This window comes from Lissotriton helveticus, chromosome 9 (genome assembly GCF_964261635.1).
Source record: "Lissotriton helveticus chromosome 9, aLisHel1.1, whole genome shotgun sequence".
In the NCBI taxonomy this organism is placed as follows: domain Eukaryota; kingdom Metazoa; phylum Chordata; class Amphibia; order Caudata; family Salamandridae; genus Lissotriton; species Lissotriton helveticus.
Window position 1 is genome coordinate 367,287,127 of NC_136070.1, and position 19,979 is coordinate 367,307,105.

Here is a 19,979-nt window from a genome sequence, read left to right on the forward strand (position 1 = left end):
TCTATTTTGTAGGGCGTCAAAGCTAACAATCCCCTCTCCTTCCATTAATTCCCACAGAGTCTTAATGCCCATCCCCCTCCAAACTTTAAAAGTCCTATCTGTTCCTATCCCTGAGAAGAGGCTCGAATTATAAATGTGTAGGTATGGGTTAACCTTGGGGATGTTACACAGCTTTCCACAGGCCTTCCAAACCCGCCAGACACCGTCAACAATCTTATATCTAGCTTTCTTGTAGAATCTGCGATCAACTTCGCATAACATTAAGCCCATCGCCTTCCTTCCTAACAGCAGCTCAAATATAGAAGGGGGCCACTGAGCTTCGGGGCTTAAATCATTGTGACAAGCCTCTGGCTGGAAGAGCACAGAGATTTGAGTCAGAAGACATGTCCAATGATACAATCTTAGGTTAGGCAAAGCCAGTCCACCCCTTTCTCTTGGGAGAGACATCAAATTTGTAGACCGCCTTACCTTCCCAAATTGCCAGATAAATTTAATAAAAACAGATTCTAAATTCTTAATGATTTTCTCCTCCAAAAATAGTGGTATGGCCCAAAGAGATATAGTAACTTGGGGAACATCGTCATCTTGACAGCATTCACCCTCCCAATCAGTGAAAGATGTAGCCCATCTAACCTTCTCAGATCGGTCTCTATTGATTTAATGAGCGGTATATAATTTTCTTCCACTATTTTATCTACTGAGGCATTAATTTTCACCCCTAAATATATAGCTGCGTCCATAAATCTCGAATCTGACTTAACTATATTTTTCGTACATATAATCTGAGTCTTTGCTTCATTTAGTAAATATCCAGACCTGGCACCAAATTGTTTTGTCAGCTCAGACAGGGCGACCATTGCCTGCTGGGGGTCTGTTGAGAATACCGCGAGATCATCCGCGTACGCTAAAATTTTGTTTTCGTACCCATTAAAAACCACAGGTCTTAACCTAGGACACCCTAATATAGCCTGGATGAGAGGGTCAATATAAAGAGAGAAGAGAATCGGGGAGCACGGGCACCCTTGACGCGTTCCACTCTTTATAGAAAACAGATCCGATTTCTCCCCCTTGACCGTGACTCTGGCAACAGGATCTACATACATCCCCCTGAGTGCTCTAATGGTTTTCTGCCCAAACCCTCTTCCTGCCAAGATACCCCAGAGAAAGCTCCAGACCACACGGTCGAAAGCTTTCTCTGCGTCGAGCAGGATCATGGCCATCTCCCCTCCCGTGGCAGCATGGGCGTCAAATAGAGCTATTGCCCTGCTGGTATGATCCGTCGTGCCACGCCCGGGGACAACCCCATGCTGCCAAGGGGAGACGAGACCGCCAATAATCCTGCCCAACCTCAAAGCCCAGATCTTAGAGTACAGCTTGGTATCAGAGTTGATCAGCGAGATTGGTCGGTACGACCCCGGGTTCTCACTAGGTTTCCCTTTTTTATGGAATATTATGATGTTCGTCTCTTTCCACGAATCCGGGGTCAGCCCAGTACAAAGAGTCCCATTAAAAAGGTCTACTAACAGTGCGATGATTTCTGATTCAATACACTTATATGCCTCCAAAGGATGCCGTCGGGGCCGGCGGCCTTCCCTGAGGCTAACTCCTGTAGGGCAACCTTGATCTCCGTGTCGGTAATATCCCTATCAGGTTCTTCTTGAAGTGAAACATCCATGCGCGGTCCTATATCGCCAATGTTGTCCAACTGTCCTCCGTCCCTAACCTCCTCATCATACAGCCTCTGATAGAAGTCTCTAAAAACATGTAAGATCTCCTTAGCCTCTGTATACTCCCTGCCACTTTCAACTATCTTTGTTATTTCATTTTTAGACTTCTCTTGCCTTAAGCGGAGAGCCAGGGCTCTACCGGCGTGTTCTCCTATTTCATAGCGGTTAGTTCTAGTAGCCTGATATTCCCCAATCGCCTTCTGAGTAACCACTTTCTGTAGATCTGCCTTAATGGCCAGAAGCGCATTATGACTATTACTACCATCCCCGCCCAAGGCGATAACCTTGATATGCTCTTCTTCTATGGTTGCTAGCCTCTCCAATAATTGCAGTTCCTCCATCCTGTCTTCTTTCCTCATTTTAGCAGAAAAGCTGATTGTTTCGCCTCTCAAAGCCGCTTTAAAAGACTCCCATACTATGTTGCGGGATGAGCTATATCTATTGGCAGCAAAGAAGTCATCAGTCCACCTCTTAATATGGGCTACAAATCTAGTATCTTCCAATAATCTCCTCTCAAAGGACCAAGAAGACCTTACCCTTTCACCAAAAACCCTTCGATATGTAATTACTAGAGGATTATGATCCGAAAGTACCATCGGTACCTTGATATAGCAACTCTATTTATTTCGGGGATGGAGATAAACAGATAATCCAACTTGGAGTGCTTCTGAGCTGGGTTTGAAAAATAGGTTAAAGCAGGGTTTTGGGGCTCCTTGGTACCCCAAACATCCACTAAGCCAAGTGAGCCCATAAGTGCCTTTATCGCCCTAAAGACCCGAGGTTTCCGCCCGACATAGTTTACCCTATCAACCCAGTTGGCTGAGATATTTAAATCTCCATATACTATTAAAGGTGCCAGCCAACCAACTAATTCAATCTCCAAAAAATCGAAGATGCTGCAATATCCTTTTGTAACACATGTTTTCCTTCACAGTACAGTTAGATAACACAGTAAGCATTATATTAGTTTTTCTAGTGAATAGGCTGTAGTATAGTACATATAGTATCCACTCTGAATATATTGAAGAAGAGAACAGTAGCATTTACAAAAGGGACATTAGATAGTCTAAATATGTACTTACTTGAATTTAGCTGTGCCTTGTTGTACAATATTTTTCGCCGTTGAACTCATGCCCTGTGACATCTCATTTTTACATATTGTCCAATTTGAATTTTGAAGTTGGTTGATTCCCTTCATAATGTTATCTGGACAAAGTCTGGTCTCTGAATCTTCAGGGTTGTGTGTGGAGTGTGAAGACTTAGAGACCACTGTTTCTCTGATGAAATATGTGTTGGCTGGCTGCTTTGTGTAACTTCCGATTAAAAAGAAAAACAAGATATCTACATTGGAATTTTGCTCTACTTTGCTTACAATCTACATTTGCATTGCCTGTTTTAATAACCGTGTGTGTGCACGGTATTGTCATTTTATGCCATGTCAAGTAATCAAGGGGTTACTATGGTTTCAACAACATAAGAGTACCAGAGGGTCTATAGATAAAGTGAGTTAATGGTGTAAGTCACGACAAGGCACAGAAAACTTTCTAACTGACTGAGAATGATGGTAATCAATGACACCCAGGCAGATGGTCAAAGATACCCATCAGTCACCACTCGGAACCGCCCTTCATCATTTGGGATTCCTTTTGGACCATCTACCCAGATGTACTATTCTCAGAGAAAAGGTGACCAAGATGGTGAATGGTCCCTTTAGCTGAAATAGAAGGTAGTATGGTCTTCCCACTCCTCTGTACAGGTGAGTGGTAAAACGTGAGGTGACCAATGAAGTGCAGTGCAAAAAAGAAAATGAATACAAAAAAATATATAGAAAAGTGCATTTAAAATTGGATAAGGGAGTAATGAACAATTTTTATTCAGTTGATACTCGCTCTGCCAATGTAAAAAATTTGTCAAGACAGTTTAAAAATTAGCTGTCTAGATGTGGTACCAGGTCGACATGTTTCAGCAATGAGGGACGTAGTTGTCCTTGCTTTCTTCAGGACCCAACAACAAATATTGCTACTGCAAAGCCAAAATAAGGTATAAGTGAAAAGTGAAAGTAAGAAGCCAGATATAAAGACAAGTACAGAGATCACCTGAGGTTTCTAGGTGACGAGTCTTGTCTATTCTTACAGGTCATGTATTTCACTGAAAAAAGTCAGAAAAAAGAAGTTAAGTGCCAAAAGGTTTCTAAAACACATATCAACACACAAACATCACTAGGTTGTTGATCATGAACCTTAGTGTAACCAAGCCATCATGCTGACATTGTCACTCATTAACGTAGTGTCCCGTTTTGACATTTAGGGATATACAATTATATCCAACGTGAAGGAAAAATATATAAATCTTACCAAACTTGTAAGAAGTGAAGACCTCACCCCACCTGGCAGTTGCTCAGAAGTAGAGTGGAGCACCGCTCTATATTGGGGCAAGTAGACAAGAATGAAAACATGCCACTATCTATAGCAAACCCACATACACATAGTGATTAATTCCCAACCGAAACTAATAGAAATTGACTCTCCTTCCTTCCATAGAAAGGTGAACAGAACACGCCATGAATTGCGTTAATTGGCATGTATATTAGTCAGTTATCTGCTCACACATCCGTTTTTGTAAAAACCGAAAAATGCCTCATTTCATACCTACAAGCTCCTATACAGGGTAGTGCCTCGTAGGTGCTCGACCGCTGTTAAGGGATTAGTTTGCATACATCTCAGCAGCATGTGAGCAAACGTCTAAGCTCGAAATGTCAAATAGGTTAGCCGCTCTGTTTAAAGAAGCACAAGATGTGCTGTTGATTTAGAGAGAACGAGCAGGGCAGGTCCCTAATATGGACATTAGAATCAGACTAGCAGAAACATCCAGGAGGACCAGTCTGTCACTGCGTATATAAAGTATAAAAACAACCATAGCGGGCTTACCTCTCCGTCGGTACTTCTAAGCCGGAATCTGAACCGACTGGGGAGGTACCGGCGTCTCAAGCCGCAGTTGTTTAAGAGGTCACTTAGACTGGCTGAGCGGACCATGTGACTCGCCAGTCTGGTTGCTGATTGGTTGGCCGAGCTGCAAGCGTGTATCGGCAGCGGCTATTGGTGGTTGCTTGTTCCTAGTCACCAGAGCAACCAGGTTTGTAAACATGAGACACGAACGAGCTCATGTTTGCCACTGAGGTGGTCAGCTGCATGCGTTCGAAAGAGAAAGAGACGCAAAACAGGAAGGTATCAGTCTGCATGCATTGTTCAAGAATTAAAAACGGATTTTAATGTAGAAAATTCCCTTTCAATAATTCTATCTCAGAAGCTACGTGTTGTTGGGCACAACATGGCAAAGATGACTGACAGTGCCGATAAAGTGCATCCTCCTCTTCATAACAAACAACTGTAGAGTACCATAAATAAACTACAGAGGTCTGGGAAAAAAGAGAAATGTAGGTTTTTAGAGAGAAGACCAAGGAATCTCATCATTAAGCCCCCTGTGGTGAGTGTCAAGCTTCAGGACCCATTTTTGCTCTTTCAATAGGAGAAATTTCGTCACATCTGTTGTGTGCAGGAATGAATGGTTTTTACAGAACAGTCCACTGAAACGCAGTGGAGGGATGGCGTGCCTCTAAAAAATGTGTAGTTAGCTTAGTGGCCTGTCTTTTGCACCTAATTGTGCTCTTGTGTTCAGATATCCTCACTCGTATTTTGCGGGTGGTCATCCCTACGTATTTCAGCCCACAGGGACATGTTATCAAGTACACCAGTCGTTCACTATTGCAGTTCGTGAATTTAGTCTGCCTCCAAGGTCTAGACGTGCCTATGTCAATTTCTACTGTCTTCTTAGTTTGCGGGCACTCCTGGCACGAACCACATGGGTGGTGTCTAATAACTGAGGGAAGGTCCCAGAGGGAGCCCAGGATCCTGGGTTGCTCCTCTCGGGGTCTTGTATGGACCATCCTGTCTCTCAAATTAGGACCTCTCTTGAAAGAAAAGAGGGGGGTCTGGATTGATGTATGCCCAGAATTGAGGATGGGCCAGTGTCTTTTGACCAATTTCTGGATCTTATTAGAAAGAGTCCCAAAGGTGTGCACAAATGTGAGTCTTTCAAGTGGTGGTTTTGGTGTTGATGGTTCGAGTAGTGCCAGTCGGTTGTTGTTGCTGGCTCGTTTCATTGAACGTCGTACCAGTTTTGGTGGCTATTTAAGTGAGATCAATTGGTTGCATAGTGTGGTAGAATGCTTTTTGAAACTTTGAACAGTGGAACAATTCCTTTGCACACGAAGGAACTGTCCAAAGGGCAGGTTTTCCCTTAGGGATCTAGGGTGGTGACTGTCAAACATCAGTAATGAGTTCCTTGACATTGATTTTCTGTACAGTTCAGACTGTAAGCCATCAGGGATGGCCACAATTTTCAAGTCAAGGAAGGCTAGACTCTCACCCCCTATTTCAATAGTAAACCGTAGAAAAGCATTCCTGCTATTCAGCCAATGGAGGAACTCAAGACATCTCTCACTTGAGCCTCGCCACACGACCAACACATCATCGATGTATCTCTTCCAGGTCTTGAGATTCTCAATGTAGGGGTTGCTGTCAGTAAGGATGTGTTCTTGCTCAAAAGAATGAACGTATAGATTCGCTAGGCTGGGGGCATAAACGCTCCCCATGCTGGTGCCAGATACCTGCAAATATATGGTTTCCTCGAACCTAAAAAAATGTTGTTTCATTGCTAGTGTGGCACAAGCCATAATAAAATGGACCGGTGTGATACTGTCCAAGTTTCTGGCGTCTAGCAATGAATGAATAACTTCCAATGTTTCATCTTGTGGGATGGAGGTGTATAACGCCTCAACATCAAATGAGACAAGGAGATCAGTGGTGGCATCAAATTCGATGTCTGGTAGTAGGCATAATAAGTCAGTGGTATCTTTTAAGTGGGCATTTCCTGTACTATGGGACGCAAAAAATTATAAACAAAGGTTGATAGAGGCTTCAAAACCGACCCTATACCTGAGATAATCGGGTGGCCAGGCGGCGGTGTTTGTTCTTTGTGTACTTTAGGCAAGGCATAGAAATAGGGCATTACTGGGTGTTCAATATATAAGAAGCCAGCCTCAGCTTGAGTAATCCAGCCTTCCGAGGAGGCTTCTTCAATCATCGTCTGGATAGTCCTCTTAAGATTTTCTGTGGGATCATGTTCCAGGAGGTGATAAGATTTTCCGTCACTTAATTGCCGTAGGCATTCGGCCCGGTATGTGCTTTTGTCAAGAAGGACAATGGCTCCGCCTTTGTCAGCAGGTTTGATAGTCAATTCTTTGTCGGCTGATAATGATTTCAGTGCCAGATGTTCAACTTTCGGCAGGTTACAGAACACTCTGTTATTTTCTCCAAAAAGGCTTTCGACCTTCTCAATGGCTTGTTTGAAGGCAAGAACCTGAGGCGGCATCAAGTGGGTAGGCGGATTAAAGGTGGACTTACACTTAAGCCCAGTGTTGGTGTCCCTCCCGTCTTGTGAAGGTTCTTCCTTGTCAGCAAAAAAGAAATGCAATCTGACCTTTCTAAGAAACTTAGCCAGCTCAAGGCGAGTCTCAAAATGGTCATTCTGGTGTGTGGGAACGAATCCAAGTCCCTTGTTGAGCGCCTTTTCTTCCGCTGGAGTCAAAACATGTTTACTAAGGTTGATTACGAGTCCGGATCCACACTGCTCTGCGCTTGTTCCTTGTTCTTGGCAGTCGTACTCCTCAGGTTCCTCGTTGCAGTTGAAGTTGACGGTGGACTGTAGTGCACCTGGGGTTGGGACTGCCCTCTCTTCCTGCCTCGGGACCTGCCCCGGCCATGCCCTAAAAAAGGCTGGCCTGTAAAGTTGCCTTGAAAGTTTGGCTGGAAATTTGACGGAAAATTTGGCGCACACGGGCCCATAGGTTGGTGGTAAGGAGCTGGTTGTGGAGGAAAAAAGGGGGGAACACCGCCGAATTGCCAAAGATTCGGTGGCCACCACTGTTGTTGCTGATTCTGATGATTCCCTCTCCAGCTATTATGTAAGTTTTTCTTGCCGCGACCTCTGCCGCGTGTACTCTGATTACTGTTGCCAGTGTCACTGTCAGATGTATTGTCATCAGAACTAGATGTACCATATGTCGAACCCATTTTACGACCATTCGAGTTAAAGTCAGGAGGGACATAGGACTCACTAGTATAGGGATATACTTTGTCAAATTTTAATTTGTCAAGATCTTTCCTGAACTTCTCCATTTTGACTGATAGTGTATATTCTTTGTATTCCCTATTGTTTTTATTGGTTTTGTCCTGGTTTTTCTGAAAAGCTTTAGCAGAGAGGGTGGCTCTGATCTTGGATTCCATGACTTGGATCTCAATTAGTATTGTGTCTGCTATCCATTTAGAGGTCTGGATAATTACAATGAACCAGACCCTAGTACACCGCCACGCTAGAAGTGACCAGTTCCTCAAGAACTCCTTATCTTTGAGGAACAACCTTGGGGCATTGGTCACAATCAATCCCATCGGTGCACAGTTGTTACGTAAATATTGTGCCATTATTGCGCCATGTAGTGCTGTTCGTGTCTGGGATTTCTTGAGGCCCAATAATTTGCCCCATTCATCCTCATTGACAGATATAATGGCTGGTGTAGTGTCAAATAAATCAGGATGTTCTGCTAATGCTAACTGTAAGTCATCATCATTAGAAGAGAGGCCATGATTCTCGGCCATCATGCGAAAGGAAAGAGGAACGGAGAGGGTGGGGAAGCGTCTAGTGAGGGATCTATCTACAAAGAGGAAGAACCGAAGGCTCACCACCCTTAGTGGTGGCACACGTACACAGTATCAGAATCTGTGTCACACATATAAAGGGTCCGCAGTCAACAAACTGCTCAGGAAACAACAACAACACAACGATCAGATAGGGGACCCAAGGGAATATTTAAAGACCAAGCTCTGGGAACATTCCCTAACCGTATACAACAACATAAGAGTACCAGAGGGTCTATAGATAAAGTGAGTTAATGGTGTAAGTCACCACAAGGCACAGAAAACTTTCTAACTGACTGAGAATGATGGTAATCAATGACACCTTGGCAGATGGTCAAAGATACCCATCAGTCACCACTCGGAACCGCCCTTCATCATTTGGGATTCCTTTTGGACCATCTACCCAGATGTACTATTCTCAGAGAAAAGGTGACCAAGATGTTGAATGGTCCCTTTAGCTGAAATAGAAGGTAGTATGGTCTTCCCACTCCTCTGTACAGGTGAGTGGTAAAACGTGAGGTGACCAATGAAGTGCAGTGCAAAAAAGAAAATGAATACAAAAAAATATAAAGAAAAGTGCATTTAAAATTGGATGAGGGAGTAATGAACAATTTTTATTCAGGTGATACTCGCTCTGCCAATGTTAAAAAAAGTTCAAGACAGTTTGAAAATTAGCTGTCTAGATGTGGGACCAGGTCGACATGTTTCAGCAATGAGGGACGTAGTTGTCCTTGCTTTCTTCAGGACCCAACAACAAATATTGCTACTGCAAAGCCAAAATAAGGTATATGTGAAAAGTGAAAGTAAGAAGCCAGACATAAAGACAAGTACAGAGATCACCTGAGGTTTCTAGGTGACGAGTCTTGTCTATTCTTACAGGTCATGTATTTCACTGAAAAAAGTCAGAAAAAAGAGGTTAAGTGCCAAAAGGTTTCTAAAAGACATATCAACACACAAACAGCACGCTTTTTAAAAAAACCTCCTTTTGTCTATTTGAGTTTTACTTTTGTTTAAAATTATCCCCTGATTTTAGCAGCGCCATTCAGGGCCCCTTACCTGCACCATAAAGGAAATTGCACCGCGTTTTCGCGGGTCCGGTTCCCGGGCGGTGATTAGAGACGGGCGCCATCTTGGAGTGGGCTGGACACCGAGTCACTCCAGAGGGAGCGGTCTAGCGCTCCTCACGCCCTTGGGGAGTCCTATTTAAGGCGAGCACTTGCCGGTAAGCCCTCGGCATTGATGCTTAGCCTTACAGCGCTATTGTAGCCTTAAAACGCTAGCGCGCAGCACGCTTTTTAAAAAAACCTCCTTTTGTCTATTTGAGTTTTACTTTTGTTTAAAATTATCCCCTGATTTTAGCAGCGCCATTCAGGGCCCCTTACCTGCACCATAAAGGAAATTGCACCGCGTTTTCGCGGGTCCGGTTCCCGGGCGGTGATTAGAGACGGGCGCCATCTTGGAGTGGGCTGGACACCGAGTCACTCCAGAGGGAGCGGTCTAGCGCTCCTCACGCCCTTGGGGAGTCCTATTTAAAGCTCCCACCCTACGCGCAGCGGTCAAGCGCTGCGGTCGCGCCTTCCCTGCGCCTGAGTCGAGCCAGAGTCCTGCCCGTCTGCGCTCGTCAGCGTCTCGGAGGCGTACGTGGCGGGACTCTGGTCGACATTACAGGTATAGCAGAACTAACTGTTTGGGCGGGGGATGTGTCGAGCTCCACTATCTGGGGTGCTGTCGTACAGCGCGGCTGTTTTGACATCTTTGCGCGCTCATCCATCGGGATGTAAATGTCTTTTCCCCGGAGGGCGTCTTCTGGGGAAAGGCTGTCCCACATGTGGCTGGCGCCCTTTGGATATGCCTGCTCTTGTCCGTCCTCCTCTTATCCACAATCACCATTGTGCTCTTTTGAACACAAGGTCTCTGGCGTGCCATGCAACGGATATTTGGAGCTTGCTTGCTAACTCTGGTATGTCATGTCTTTTCTTAACGGAGACATGGTTGGGGGCAGGCTCCGAACCAGATGTTGTCTGTGCTCTGCTGCCTAATTATACCATCTGGAGGAAAGACAGAGTAGGGGGTAGAGGAGGAGGAGTGGCCTTGATAGTGGACAAGTCCTTGGGTTGTTCCACCTTCCCTGTGGAGAACATTGCAGGCTGTGAAGCTTTAGGCTTCACTCTCAACCTCTCGTCCTCCCAGACGTGTACCGGGATTCTTGTATACAGACCTCCTGGCCCGATAGGTTCGTTTTTAGAGGACCTGCAGGCAGCCCTTTCCGTACCCTGTCTGCGCTCTGCGCATTGTATGCTGTTGGGTGATCTAAACCTACATTTGGATTCACCATTGGATGCTAATGCATCAAAATTACTGGAAATAACTGCAACCTTGGGACTCGAAGCTTTTATTGATAGCCCTACTCATGTCAAAGGACATATGTTAGATGTACTTTTTTCTACGGCGCCGATAGTAGTTTCTCCGCCGCTCCCAGTCCTTTGGTCTGATCATTTTTTATTAAAATTTGTTATGTTTTATGAGACGAGGTCCAGACAAAGAACACAGAAGGAGGGGTCTCGCCAATCTAGAGCCTTCCACCTAGTGACAGCGGATATGTTATCCGATGCTCTCGGTCAATATCCTTGTAAGTTGACGGGGTCCTTAGAAACGGATCTAACCCTGGTTCAGGAATGGTTGCGACTGAGATTTATGGAGCTGGCTCCTGTGAAGTTCACGAGAACTGCTCCTCGTCACGACTCTGCTCCTTGGTTTACGGCTACATTACACTCCATGCGTCAAGACTGTAAAAAGGCGGAACGTCTTTGGCGCCGTAAATATGACCCACTGGAGAAATCTAAATATCGTGTGGCCATTAAAGGCTACCATAAAAAGATTGCTGAAGCCAAAAAGGAATATCTTGAGCGGAGGATTGATCGTGCGGACAATACGAGTAGGGAACTCTTTAGAATTGTTAAGGAGTTTGCAGATCCTGCTGTAGGAGCTCCCCCTCACTCTCATACCGAAGGGTGGATACGACAGCTTGCTGGCTTTTTTGTCACTAAGATTCAAACCATTCAGGATTCCTTTCCCCCTGTGGATGTATCTGGGGTAGCTGATGCTTTCGCCCAGAATGGACTGGTACTAGCCTCAGAAGCCGAAAGTGAACCCACACTATCGGTCTTTCCGCAAATGACTTGCACAACCTCCCTGGAGCTACTGACACGGCTTCAATCGGGCTCACCGCTGGACGTGTGTCCAGCGAGATGTCTGGGCAGGGTGGCTCCGGCAATTAACAACTTACTGAACCCCCTGCTCAACTTATCTTTGAGTTCCGGAGCGGTGCCGCGGGAGTGGAAACATGCACTCATTCTGCCGCTTATCAAAAAGCCTCAGTTAGATCCGCTGCAATGGGCTAACTATAGACCGATCTCCCTCCTCCCTGCTCTGGCGAAGGTAGTTGAGAAGCATGTTCAACTCACTCTTACCACCTTTATTGAGAAGAATAACATTCTGCATGATTCTCAATCTGGTTTCCGTGCGAATTACAGCACGGAGACGGCCCTCGTGGAGGTGACCGACGCCATCAGGGAGACGCTCGACCGGGGGGGGGAGGCTATGTTGGTCCTGTTGGACTTGTCGGCGGCCTTTGACACCGTCCCTCATGCGGGTCTCCTTTTAAGACTCAGGGAGATCGGCCTGCGGGGGACGGTGTTGGACTGGTTCAAGTCTTTCCTATCGGACCGCCGGCAGGTGATCTGGGCTCCCCCGTTCTCCGCTGAAATGCAAGCTGATCCAGCGGGCTATAGAAAATATATCATAAACTACGCTACCCAACTTCATAACCTATAAACAAAATTCTATACTAAATATGGACCCATTTATAAACCTGATATATTTTGGGCCTACTGAATCAGGTGGTCAGAATAAATCTATATACACATTATCTACACACTATATACATATTTATACATTTGCAGAAAGAATATTGTCATTAGAATAAAACCCAACCATTTAAACGACCACTATAGGCGACGTGATCTAGCTAAAGGTAACCTATACTTCTAAATAATCAAGACCAGCTTGTTTGTCAAAAGTAAGATTTTATTTTCTAAATTATGGTATATATGTTGTAAGTTTTATAAATGAAATTTAATTGCAATAAAGCAAGCATGATGGTAAGGAATATGAGAAAATTACAATTTAAGCAATTGAATCAGTTTAAAAGAAATTATATATAGTTTAGCATTTCTAAAACCTATTTCCCTAACTGAGCTAAATAAACAGAAATTAAAGTAAAGATCTTTGAGGATTCTTACGTGCTCCACGCAAAGTCCAACAGCACATCACCCTCATCGGAAAGTCAGAAAGCAGCAGCCAGCCCAACCCTAAGGGCATGACTTTTTATACCTTTCTACGCTAACTAAACTAGCAAAGGAAAGTTTTCAGAATTACTCGACGTCCCATTGGCTGAGAGTGACAAGTGACATGTCACCCGTTTCTTAAAAAGTTCCACAAAATCATGTCTTACAAAGACCATTGTCTCTTCCACGTGAAGCCAGAGGCTTCCTGCGATTGCAACTTTGTATTAAGTCATCCTCGCAGCTTCCATAGTCTTTCAGCACGACTTCCGCGGATGCCAAGTTAAGGACTGACAAAAAGTTCACTTTCGACCTTGGCCATGTCCGACAGAATGATGTCAGCTCATCAGTTTTTGCTTTGTGAATGTAGCTTCAATAAACGTTTTAATTCAGAATGGGCGTCTCGTGACTTTCTGCAGAATTATGGATCAGCTCTTTTTGTGCGGCTCAATTAGCTAGGCCCAAAAGCAGGCAACTTATGTTTTCTAGTATAAAACAAACACAAGAAAAGTATTAATGTAAGAAATAATGTAGATTCTGTATCCACCCCATGGTTTACTAATTAATTAACCCACCCGATTAATCAAAATGTTACCTAGCCATTGCAAACAAATAAAGCAGCGTTTATATTTACCAGTCTCCGTTTATCTATGAGACCCATATGCACCTAGAATAGTAGAAATGACATCACACAGACAAGGAAAAGCAAAACAAGCACATGCTTAATTTAAGTTTGCAGCAGTTAGTAATGACAAAAACGAAAACAATAAATTATTTTATTATTTTGCACGAACAAAAAGATGCAACAAATATGCACGTTTATGAGCACACATGTTAGTCCCCCCACGTGTAAAGTTTAATCTAAGTTGTATTAGCACGACATATCACAAATCATTAATATTTTTATTCATGTTATGGAAATGTGACTTTGCGAGTTTAAACAAAATTTTGTTTTCTATCTCGCTCCATCAACTCCCTCATCTGGTGATTAACAAATCACCACACCAGCACTCAAAATTTTGGTAAATTAAATTTTAAGAAATCGATTCAAATTCATTTGTATTAGTAAACCTAAAAATCTGTCTCAGCATAATCTTTGCAATTAACATGACGCTCTCTATGTAACTCTTGCAACTCGATCTCCCTTTCCTCTTCTTTTCTGAGTTTATAGATTCTCTTCTTTTCTCTTAAATGTTTCTTTCTTTTATGTAACAAACAACCTACTTTAGTCAAAATAAAAATGAATACTATTATAATCAAAGGTGCCAGAATCTTGCCAAGAATTGAACTTCCGATATTATGAAACCAGTTTTTAATTGCTTGAAACCTTTTTGAAAGTTTCTCTGTAAAATCTTCTTCTTCTAAAGGAATTATTTCTGAATGCATTTGTGTAATATTCTTAATATACATTTCAATATTCTTACTTTCATCCGGTATATATGTACAGCAATGTTGGACATGTAAAATGCCACAGACTCCTCCCTCTTTTGCTAGGAGTATGTCTAAAGCAAGACGATCTTGAATTACCATGGATCTAATTGCAATAACTTCAACATTCACTAATTGAAACCCATCAGCAGTGTCAGTTGATAATCTATCAACTATAGTGGATAATTTTCTGATTCTCCCTGCATTTAGGGTTATACCAACAAAAGGTATTACAGCTTGAAAAATATCTCCCAGAACTTCAGTAAAAGTTTCTCTTTTAGCTCTATTTACATAATTATGAATTTTAAATAATCCTTCTGAATCTCTGTCAACATGAAACACTTTAGGAAAAACAATTCCCACATAACAAGTTCCATACCAATGGTCTGGAAGGTTGTAGTAGGCTTTATCACCACAAACAAAATAAATTCCAGGAAAGATAGGATCTTTTCCACCTTTAAATCCCCAACCTCCCATTATCAGATAAGTATCTTCACAGTTGCTTGCACCTACAAAATAATTATCAAAAAGTGTGTTGTCTCTTCTAATGCAAAGCTTTCCACTAACAGGCTTGTCTATGTGAATTGCAATATTTTCAAGCATTTTGCCATTTAATTTATCATCCTCTTTTTGCCAGAAGGATGACTTAGTCTGCTTGACTAATTCATTTCTCTTATAAATTGCTCTTCTCTCCTCAACCATATTCAGAAATTTCTTTCCTTCAGCACTTAATTTACATGTTAGATTATTTTTATAAGCATACTCATAAGTGAGTTCGTTAGTAACAAGGAAATATTCTCTCATTTGTTTTGCTTTCTTATGCTTATTTAAAGCATTATCAATCTTAATATTAGCAAAAATTTCATCATAATTTGAATAATAATATTCTAAACGACCAGTTTGATAAAATAAACTAGTTAATACACTACATGTAACAGCATAAGTGAGAGGAAGCATATTATATGTTACTCCCTCAGAAACAGAAGCAGGTAACTTAACACAGACGTAACAGTCCTTTGCATCCATTACCTTTACATATTCACTCAAAAGCTTTGTGAATGTATTGCTTGAAAAATCACCTATTGATTTATCTTGATGAATGTTAGGCTGATGATCGATTACTTTTGCAGATGCACTATGTTTAGTTTGGCTAACCAGAGCTTTGCTTGTTATGTTAACTTTGTGTAATTCTCTATTCATTTCTAAAGGTATAATCACAGCTAGTACCAACCAGAGCAGAACTAAAATGAGCAGACACACCAGAGTCATCTTACAGCATCTTTTAAAAACAGAACATTTTGAAGTGCTCTCCTTAACGTAAGGCATTTTTATGTTAGTTTTAGCCTCAAAAATAAAAATAAATTTTAAAATTTATATACACCCCCCTTTTAAAATATATTTTTCTTTTATAACCCTAAACAAGATTTCTTCGACCTTATGTCATACATAAGTTTTCTTCAACTAATCAGTTTTTCTTCGACCTTGTGTCAACTAACAGGATTTCTTCAGCCTTTTGCCAAATTAATAATTCTGTACTTTAATCATTGTCACTAATTTCTTGGATTTCGTTTTCTTCTTCACTACTATCATATATGTCAATAACAGGTGGAATTACTAAGTAAGTCCACTCAGGAGACTTGTATTTCTGGTTTGGTCTAATTATTCTCTTCCCTTTTCTCGATATTACTTCAATCTTTCTTCCAACTCCAATTTCTTTTCCTGGACTCTTTTGACTACTGATTTCTTCAACTTGTTCTATTGGCTTTTTAATCAATCTGACTCTCAATCTTCCACCAGGCCAGTAGTCTGCTTTTCTCACGTACTTCTTCTTTGGTTCAGAATTATTCGATTCTGACTTCCAAGTCCTTTTCTTTCCGTTTTCACTTCCACCTTCCACGTCACTTTCTTCAGTTTCGTAGTCTGAAATTTCAATTGACTCAGGAACTTCTCTATTCGGCAATTTCACTCCTTCAGGAACTTCACTTTGTCTTCCATCACTGGTACTCGGTAATTCGTTCTCCTCCTCTTCTTCAATTACCTCTAGCTTCCCAGATTTCGGATTTTTGTTCCTTACTTCAGAGCTTGTTCTCTGCCTTTCGATACTCTCCTGGTCTGAAACTTCCTTCGGTTCAGCTTCTTTGTCTTCAATATAGACAACTGAATCCTCAGTTATCTTTCCTTTTAACAGATTCTCTTCACCTTCAGAATCTATTTCAATTATTTCTAAGTCTTTTCTTGTCAAATTTCCATTCACTGGCACAGTTTCCAGATGTCGACTTTCTTGTCGATCTTCAGAATCTGGAATTACTTCACCTTCTGTTCTGTCTTCTGCTTCAGAATCAGAGTCATCTGTGGTATCACTTTCAACATCAGAATTCTCAGGAGTTGGTATTGGAATAGTATGACTTGGATGAATCCAGCGCTTCAATCCTCTGCACTTCACAGCATTAGTAGTGATCAAGATTACCTGCCTAGGTTTCTGCCATCTAGGAGATAGACAATTCCTCCTCCTATGTACTTTCGTTCTGACCCAGTCTCCAGGTCTCAGATCATGTGTCAAAACTTTGTCATTTGATTGTGCTTCAGTTCCCACCTGATTAGACACAGAAGTTACCATATCAGATAACCTTTTACAGTAATCCAAAATCGCACTGTCATTTATGCTCAACAATTTACCTACAGGTACAAAAGCTTGCCTCATAACTCTTCCCATTAAAATTTCATGAGGACTCAAACCTGTCTTTTTATCTGGTGTACTTCTTATTGACATCAAAACAAGTGGAAGAGCATCAGTCCACTTAACTCCTGTTTCTAGACACATTTTTCCAATTCTGTTTTTGATAGTTCCATTTATTTGTTCAACTACACCTGATGCCTCTGGTCTGTATGCACAGTGTATTTTCTGCTCAATGCTCATAGCTTCACAAATTAACTTCAACAGTTTGTTATCAAAATGGCTTCCTCCATCACTCTCAATAGTGACTGGAAAACCGTACCTTGGGATGATTTCTCTGAGCATTAGTTTTGCTACTGTAATTGAATCACAATGTCGTGTAGGGAAAGCCTCTACCCATCTTGAGAATAAGCATACAATTACAAGTACATATTTCAAACAGTTGTGTAAGGGCATTTCAATGAAATCTATTTGTAACCTGGTAAAGGGACCACCCTCTCGACCAATTATTCCTGTCCCCACCACTGATTTTCTGTTTGGATTCATTTGTTGGCATGACAAACACCTTTGACAAAAGGATTCTGCAATGGTTCTAAATTTTGTATTGAACCATGTTTCTCTAAAAAGTCTGACCATAGAATCTCTTCCTAAATGTGCAGGACCATGATATAATCTGGCCATGTCAGAAATCAAACAATTTGGTAAAACTACTCTGCCATCTTTGTAAACCCACACTCCATCTTCATCACGTGGTCTACAATCTGATCTTAACCATAGGTCTTTTTCTTCATCTTCTGCTTCGTTTTGTAAATCTCTAATCTCATTCCATGTTTCTACAATAGTTGTTAGCATTAATGAATTTGAATCAGTTTCTGTACTTCTATTCCGATTGTAAGAATAATTTTTCCTTGCGCAGTACTTTGCTGTTTCGTCTGCGAAGGCATTTCCTTTGGAAATATAATCAGTTCCTCTAGTGTGTGCTGCACACTTGACTATAGCAATTTCTTTTGGCAATTGTATTGCTTCAATTAATCTTCTAATGAAAACTGCATTTTTAATTGGCGATCCTGTTGATGTCATGTATCCTCTCTGTGACCAGAGTTGTCCATAATCATGCACAACTCCGTATCCATACTGACTATCAGTAATGATGGTAACTCTAATATCTTTTGATATTTCACATGCACGAATTAAAGCAATCAATTCAGCCACTTGTGCTGAACGAATTCCTTCAAGACATGATGCTTCTTCAACATCTTCGACTGTACAAACTGAGTATGAAGCTTTCAAGACACCACCTTCGGATCTTAAGCATGAGCCATCTACAAAGTAGACAAAATCCGATTCAGGCAAAGGTCTGTCTTTGATATCTTTTCTGGGTTTAGTGCAGAATTCCATGACATCTAAACATTCGTGTTCAGTTTCAATGTCATCAACAATTTCAGAATCAGGCAGTAAAGTAGAAGGATTCAGATTCAAACATCTTGAAATCGAAACATTATCTGCTCCCAGTATGATTTTCTCATACTTTGTCAATCTGCTACTTGTTAAATGTTGAGTCTTACCTCTTGTCAGTAATATTTCAACTGAATGAGGCACAAAAACTTTCACAGGAAATCCCATAATGATTCCTTCACTTTGTTCTAGGCTAATACTTGTAGCTGCAACTGCTTTCAAACAACCTGGTAATGCTTTTGCAATTGGATCAAGAACTGCAGAGAAGTATGCAATAGGTTTCTTTAAATTTCCATGTCTCTGAATTAACACAGATAATGCACATCCTTCTCTCTCACTGCAATACAATTCAAAATCTTTCTCATAATTTGGCATACCCAAAGCAGGAGCTTGGCATAAGCTCTTTTTCAGGTTCTCAAAAGATTCCATCTCAACATCATTGAGAATAATTGGATCCTTTACATCTGATTTGGTCAGTCTTTGTAGTGGTTTCGCAATTACTGAAAATCCACTTATCCATTGTCGACAGTAACCTACCATTCCTAGGAACATTCTGACCTGTCTTTGTGTTCTTGGCGGTAACATTGCTTGAATCATTTTTATTCTCTCTATAGTTACTTGTCTTTTTCCTTTTGCAATTCTGTGACCAAGATATTTCACTTCTTGTTTGCAAAACTGTAGTTTTGCTGGGGACACTTTATGTCCTTCTTCTGCAAGGCGATTTAACAGAATTATTGTGTCTGTTACACAATTTTCTCTTGTCTTTGCAGCTATTAGCAAATCATCAATATACTGCACCAGTGTAGACCTACCTGGTAAATCTAAATCTTCTAATGATCTTTTTAACAGTTCGTTAAAGATTGAAGGACTTTCTGTATAGCCCTGAGGGATTCTTGTCCATCCAAGGGTCTTACCTTGGAATCTGAAAGCAAAGATTTCATAACTGTCTGGGTGTAAAGGAACAGTAAAGAATGCATTGCAAAGGTCAATGACTGTGTACCATTCAGCATCATATGGAATCTGAAATAGAATTACTGCTGGATTTGGAACCACAGGACAACATGGAATAACAATTTGATTAACCTTTCTCAAATCTTGTACGATCCTAAATGTTCCGTTAGCCTTTTTAACTCCCATAATTGGTGAATTACAAGAGCTACTCTTCATTTCCTCTAATACACCTTGCTTGATTAATTTTTCAATTACAGGTGTAATACCTTCAATTGTCTCTGTCTTCATTTTATACTGTGGAGTGTTTGGAAATTCTATTCCCTGCTTCAATGCAATTTTAACAGGATCTACGTTTTTCATCAGACCCATCTCATTCCCAGTAAAATCCCATATTTCAGATTTCACTGTTTCCTTTAGCTCTTCAGGTAAATCCTTTTCTTCAAATGCAGGAAACAATTTTGTTTCTTCTGCTTCTATCATCATCATTGTCATTCTATACAAACCATCTTCCTCCATTGTTTGTAACTCAACTCCTTCAGGAGAACAATATATTCTGCAATTCATTTTACATAGGATGTCTCTACCTAATAGATTTACTGGACTACTATTACAAACCACAAATCTGTGTTTGTCTCTGTAATTTCCAATT